This window comes from Neofelis nebulosa, chromosome 5 (genome assembly GCF_028018385.1).
Source record: "Neofelis nebulosa isolate mNeoNeb1 chromosome 5, mNeoNeb1.pri, whole genome shotgun sequence".
Lineage (NCBI taxonomy): Eukaryota > Metazoa > Chordata > Mammalia > Carnivora > Felidae > Neofelis > Neofelis nebulosa.
This window is the reverse complement of record NC_080786.1, coordinates 92983051-92989463: the sequence shown is the minus strand read 5'-3', so window position 1 is coordinate 92989463 and position 6413 is coordinate 92983051. Positions and strand designations below refer to the sequence as shown.

The following is a 6413-nucleotide window of genomic DNA, read 5'->3' as shown; positions in this document are numbered from 1 at the left end:
GTATGTGTGTGTGTGTGTGTGTGTGTGTGTGTGTGTGTGTGTATATAATGTAATATTATTCGGTGATCAAAAAGAATGAAATCTTGCTATTTGTAACAACGTGGATGGAACTAGAGTATTATCATGCTAAGAGACATAGATCAGTCAGAGAAAGATAAATATCATATGATTTCACTCACATGTGGAATTTAAGAAACACGGCAGATCAACATAGGGTAAAGGAAAGAAAAATAAGGTAAAAACACAGAAGAAGGCAAACCGTAAGAGATTTTTAAATACAGAGAATAAACTGAGGGTTGCCGGAGGGGGGAGCAGATGGATTAAATGGGTGACCAGCATTAAGGAGGACACTTGCTGGAATGAGCATTGGATGTTATAAGTAAGTGATGAATCGCTGGGTTCTACTCCTAAAACCAATAACACTACACTGTATGTTAACTAACTTTAATATAAATAAATAAGTAAGTGAGGTTCTTACTGATGCAAATATAATAGTTAAAGTTTCAACTCTGGAAAGTGAAAGAATACAGAGAACACTAATAGGGACTTGAGAAGGTTTGGGTGACATGAAAAGCTGGAGGAAACATTACTTCAGTCCATAATACAGTCATGAAAGGTGCAGAGGGGCAAGAATGCTTCCCTGAACTCTTCTGAAAAATGAGAAAATAACTACAGTTGATTTAGATTTTGAATTAACCATATTTCATTAATAATTCTGTGAGAATCATTGTTCATCTATTTCATATATACTATCTCTTAATTAACTAAACAGTTCAGTTAATCAGCTTATCATTCCATCTGACCAGTTTATGTAAGTAAAAATCACTCTATATTCAAAAGCAACAAACCATAAACCCAAATCCAAAAATCCCACAAATACCCTGATGCCTGTATTATTTATTCTGACCCATAATCAGTTACTATCATAATTTGGGTGGCCTCCAGCTTGATCTATTATAGAAGTTTGCCACCTAGGGTGGCTGGGGGCAGAGGGATCAGTGGGAAGCTGGAGTGAGGCAGGACTATTCTTTATCAAGTTGAGATAAGAATCAGAAAAACTGTCCCAGCTAGAGGGACTAATGCAGAGCAGGAAAAGATTCTGAGAAAGCCTCAGCCCTCATTTCTGACACCAGGATATGGACGCAACAGTGGGAAGCCTGCCTCTCCATGAATTTGGAGATAGGGACATAAGGTCACCTTCTGAGTTGAACTAGTAAAATTCACAGACAATGGGGATATGATTAGTCATCTGTGGGAGGAAAACAAGACACTGTAAAATGCGTGGACCTCACAAAGCTCCAATCAAGATAGGTGATTTGGTGCAATCAGAGGAAGCCAAGTCCAGGATGTGAAGGTCATTTAGCAGAGGATATTTAATCAATTGAATTGTACACTGCCTGGAGGAAGACTGGGTGAAAAGTGGATGGCGGTGTGGCCAGAAGGGGAAGTAATCAACTTGGGCTACGGAAAGTGAAAACCCAAGCACTGTGCAGAGGAGAGACCCTGCCCTTTGTGGCTGCTGGAGAAGTATGCTCTGCTGGGGGATTGGAGTGTCTCTTCTGATCTCTCTTCAGTACCCTTTGCACTCTTTGTTCAGCATTCATGTTCATTTTGTTCCTAGGATTGGCTGCCTTGGACAGTGGACATAAGACCTTCAGTCCCTGGGAAGAAATGTCTCCCACTGTAAATTTGTAAGTTGACTATTGAGTAAACTTATGGTTTTGCCTGATTCAAGTGACCTTGAATTCTGGAAACTTCTGAGATCCTGATGAGCATAAACAATAAAATTTGGAAGGTGGTCAAGGGGATACTACCTATGAGACCCCTTGATAGGCAGCCACAGCCTTCCCCTGGGAAGGCACTGACCTCATCTTCAGTCTTTTCTTGCTTTCAACAGACAGTGCCGCAATATCCACTGAGGTCAAGGATTCTTTTTTTTTTTTAATTTTTTTTTTTAACACTTATTTATTTTTGAGACAGAGAGCATGAACAGGGGAGGGTCAGAGAAAGAGGGAGACACAGAATCTGAAACAAGCTCCAGGCTCTGAGCCGTCAGCACAGAGCCTGACGCGGGGCTCGAACCCAAGGACCACGAGATCATGACCTGAGCCAAAGTCAGACGCTCAACCGACTGAGCCACCCAGGCGCCCCAAAGGATTCTTAATCTGATGAGGCCAATGAGCTAATTGTTTTTTAAAGAAACTGTTTCTTTTCCATCAACCTTATTTCATTTTATTGGCCTTTGTGGAAGACCAGCTTAAGACCACTCAGTGGTTATTCTTACCCACTCAGTGGCCTGAGGAGTGGGAGCTGCAGACCAGTCTTCAGTGGTAGACTGAGTGCTCCAGTCTTCAGTAGGGAACTGCTGAATAGGGACAGAGGAAACTTGCATGCCCTCAGACCAGTCTGTGACTTCAAGTTGAATCACATAAACTCAGGAGCTGGAGTAGTCCATTCACCCTGAAATTCCTCTTCGGTCACAGCCTTTTTAGCAGCAGCCTGCTCTTCCTTTCCAATCTCTTCAGGGTCTTTGTATAAGTAGACATCAGGCATGACCTTCCCTGGATGTTCATGGGAAATGGTGTCACACATGCACAGAACTCCCCAGGTCAGCATCAATTTTCAGACCCACTGAGTGAGCTCCCTTGTTATTGCAAGGGATGGCAATGTCCACATAGCACAGAGGACAGTCTCTATTACACAGAACAATGGTAGGCAGGTTAACATAAGACACCTCTCTGAGAGGCTGGTGGTCAGTCCTTGGATTAGTAACCACGAGAAATCTCAGCTCCCAGAAGGCTGCCTGGATCTGGTTAGTGAAGGCTCTGGAAGTGAAGCAGCCAGCAATAGGAGTGGCTCCAGCAGCAAACTTCAGCACAGCTTGCTGGCCAGTATTCCTGGATGATATGACACTGACATGAGCCAGGTTTTCTTTTTTTAAAAAAAATTTTTTTTCCAACGTTTTTATTTTTTATTTTTATTTTTTATTTATTTTTGGGACAGAGAGAGACAGAGCATGAACGGGGGAGGGGCAGAGAGAGAGGGAGACACAGAATCGGAAACAGGCTCCAGGCTCCGAGCCATCAGCCCAGAGCCTGACGCGGGGCTCGAACTCACAGACTGTGAGATAGTGACCTGGCTGAAGTCGGACGCTTAACCGACTGCGCCACCCAGGCGCCCCAGGTTTTCTTTTTTTTAAATGTTTGTTTATTTTTGAGACACAGAGTGTGAGTGGGGGAGGGGCAGAGAGAGAGAGGGAGACAAAGAATCTGAAGCAAGATCCAGGCTCTAAGCTATCAGCACAGAGACTGACACGGGGCTCGAACTCACAAACCGTGAGTTCATGAACTGAGCTGAAGTCAGACGCTTAACCGACTGAGCCACCCAGGCACCCCTGAGCCAGGTTTTCAACGGCAACAATGGCTCAAGCTGCCAAGAGAAGCTTCTCCCAAGTTCTCTTCAGATTCATGATGTAGGTACCATCACTTTTCCTTTTGTAGATGTACTGTTCCATTTGGAATACCAACACAAGGTTGGTACCACCTAACTGGGTTCCTGCTGCAAGGAATTTGAGGGCATCCTACTCCTTCATTTGCAGGACGTCAAGGGCTCCAGACACTGTGAAAGTTTCCTTTTAAGTTACAATGGGAACATAAAACAACGCCATTATAGACCCCTCCCTGGGTAGCGCAGAAAGCCAATGACCTAATTTTAAATGAATGTTTTGTTAAGTCCCATTTACTACTATGAAAAGAAATTCACAGATAATAAACCACCTATATACATATTTTTAATATAACATCCTAACTATAAAAATAAAGAAAAATACTGTTAGAAGAGGAATATTTTGTAATAAAATTTTAATATGTATTAGAGTATATTAATGCTTGGGGATGACTAACTAGAAGATAGAATAAAGTAGTCCATTGCTTTGAGATCACAGTGAATGTGGCAGAGACAAATGTAGACAGAGACAGGTGTGTTGGCAACTCAAATACCAAGAACGATGTCACTGTCAGTGAGATACTTTTCTGAAATTATGACTATTGCTGGTAAAGTTCTGAACCAAACACAGTACAGTCTTCTCTTTCTTTAAAAATGCTTAGAGGGCATGTATGGAAAATTCCATGTATATTAAAACTATGCAAAAGTAACTTGTATTTCCAAGTAAAATGGGACTGAATTCCACATCCAGACAATTATAAATAGATTTTTGCACACAAATGTCCAGTGTGACTTTTGAAGGTTATACGGGACACACAACATTTCTTGGTTAAGGTGCCTGTGCTGCACACAATTGCACAATAGCATCCTTGGTTCCCTCTCACTAAATGCCACTAGTGCCCCTCCCAATAATTGTGGCAATCAAAAATGCCCCCTTGAGTTTCCAATACATCCCTCAGGGGTGGTTCCACTCCTGTTGAGAAACACTGAATTAAATCAACAGGACTCAATATGAGGGTCCAATTAGACAAAGGTGCCCTGTCCCATGGCATAATCATTCCATGACCTGGCATCAGAAAACCCCAGCTTGTGGGAAGAAGGGACAAGGATGGATGGAATCTAGTTCTAGAAGGAGAAGAAAGTAAGTAAGAAGTAATCGGGAAAGAAGTAAGAACTTAGGAGAGGAAACCAGGGTAATAGCTCACCTCTGGGATTTGGGCCAACATACAGGGAAGGGCCAACATAGAACTTTGGCTGTGGGGCCACCCATGTACCCAGGTTAGTTCTGGGTAGTAGTTATCCAAGACCTGGCTTAAAGGGAAGAATTTGTGGTCAACATGGGAGCCTGGATGTAGTCACTTGGTTCCTAGCACTTGGGTCTGGGTATGTGACTTATTTCCAAACCCCTTGTGCACAGCACCAGCCAGAAATGATTCAGCATTAGGCCTGGGTTTAAGTCTTCTCAAATCATAGCAGCTGAGAAGATGAGAAGATAGCAAAGGAAGGAAAGACCAACAGCCACAGTTTATCAATGCCACACATGTGATTGGAGAGGGGATATCTACACATTTGATTTTCTTACATTAGAGTGTTTTTTGCCCTCACTTAAACACAAACTAATCAACTCTTTTTTCAAACAAAAATGCATGTTCAAGAGAACAGATTTGGGCATTCACAAACCATTTCACCCACCCCCACATCATTTATTTATTGGCTTCCTGTGGGTAGACATAAAACAGCTGCTTGGAACTCAGATTTGGAGTCCATTTCCAAAAGTGGGGTCATGAAGGCGTGGCCATAAATCAAGGCAATTGTTACACTGAATACCACAATTTATAAGGATAAATACATAATTTTTCCTGGAGCCTGGGCTAAGGCCAGCCCTACAACCCATGCTTTGTGACTCAGGAGCCAAATAACACTCACGTACACCCAATATTCCCTGAAGACCATCTCAACAGGATGATGCTTCATCTCCTGTGACCCTTCCCAAAGTCCCATCCATGACAATTATCTAATCTCTGCTCAGAAATCAAATTATCCAATGCTTTTACTCTATTGGCTTGAGCAGGCTTCTTTGTGCATACAGTTCCTGGAAAATACAAAAAGATGCTCTTATTTCCATCACCACCCTTTCAAAGTTCTTATTACTTCATCTGTCCCACATTCATTAGAGTGGATGGTCATGAGAACAAGCTCGGCTTTATAGTGCTGGATAGAATGTATTAGCAAAATCGAGTCTTAAAAGACACAGAGAGAAATAAAAGCATTCTGTGCATGAGAAAAGATTTTCCATTTTAGCCTGTAAAAAGAGGGAAGGGACTAAAGAGATCATCTGCTATTACAAAATAATCAAGGAGATAGCTGACAATATTTTTGCCTCTTCCAGAAACTTTGATTCAATCATGCTTAAGATATCACTGAACTATACACCCAGGGTTCCAACTCATTTTGCTGAGCTCTCACTTGCTGTCTAACATATTCTTCCCTCCACTCTTCCCCACTGTTCCTGATCCGAGGTCTCCTATCTCCCTGTAAACACTATCCTCTAAGCCTATCTCAGCCCCTGGCTTTTGATCACGTACCTGGGTAGATTTCAGGTCTGTTTACATTTTGGTTGTTCCCTCCATGCCACCAACCAAGGATTTATCCCCTTTTAGCTTAAGATCTGAGAAGCCAATGGAAGTAACAGCACAAGGTTCTCTACGAAAAGGAAGGGCATCTGTACCTATGTACTAATATATTTCTCTGTGCTTTTTTAAAATGTGAAGGTGTCCTTAGGATTTCCTTCCTGTGTACAGTGTCTCAATTTAATGCCCTAAATTGAGATCCACTTCCCTGCTCAGAAGCTTTTGGGTTTTTTTTTATGTTTATTTATTTGTTTTGAGAGAGAGAGAGAGAGAGAGAGAGAGAGAGAGAGAATCCTAAGCAGGCTCTGTGCTGACAGTGGGGCTTGATTGTATGAATTG

At 42.2% G+C, this 6413-nt stretch overlaps 1 non-coding gene and 1 pseudogene across 1 annotated transcript; both read right to left on the bottom strand.

Annotated features, from left to right (window-relative positions):
- Nucleotides 1-880: 880 nt before the first annotated feature.
- Nucleotides 881-3514, bottom strand: LOC131513156 (small ribosomal subunit protein uS2-like; annotated as a pseudogene).
- TRNAQ-UUG (transfer RNA glutamine (anticodon UUG)) lies at nt 2062-2146 on the bottom strand. The gene has a single exon. It is a non-coding gene; the product is annotated as a tRNA-Gln (tRNA).
- Nucleotides 3515-6413: the final 2899 nt, after the last annotated feature.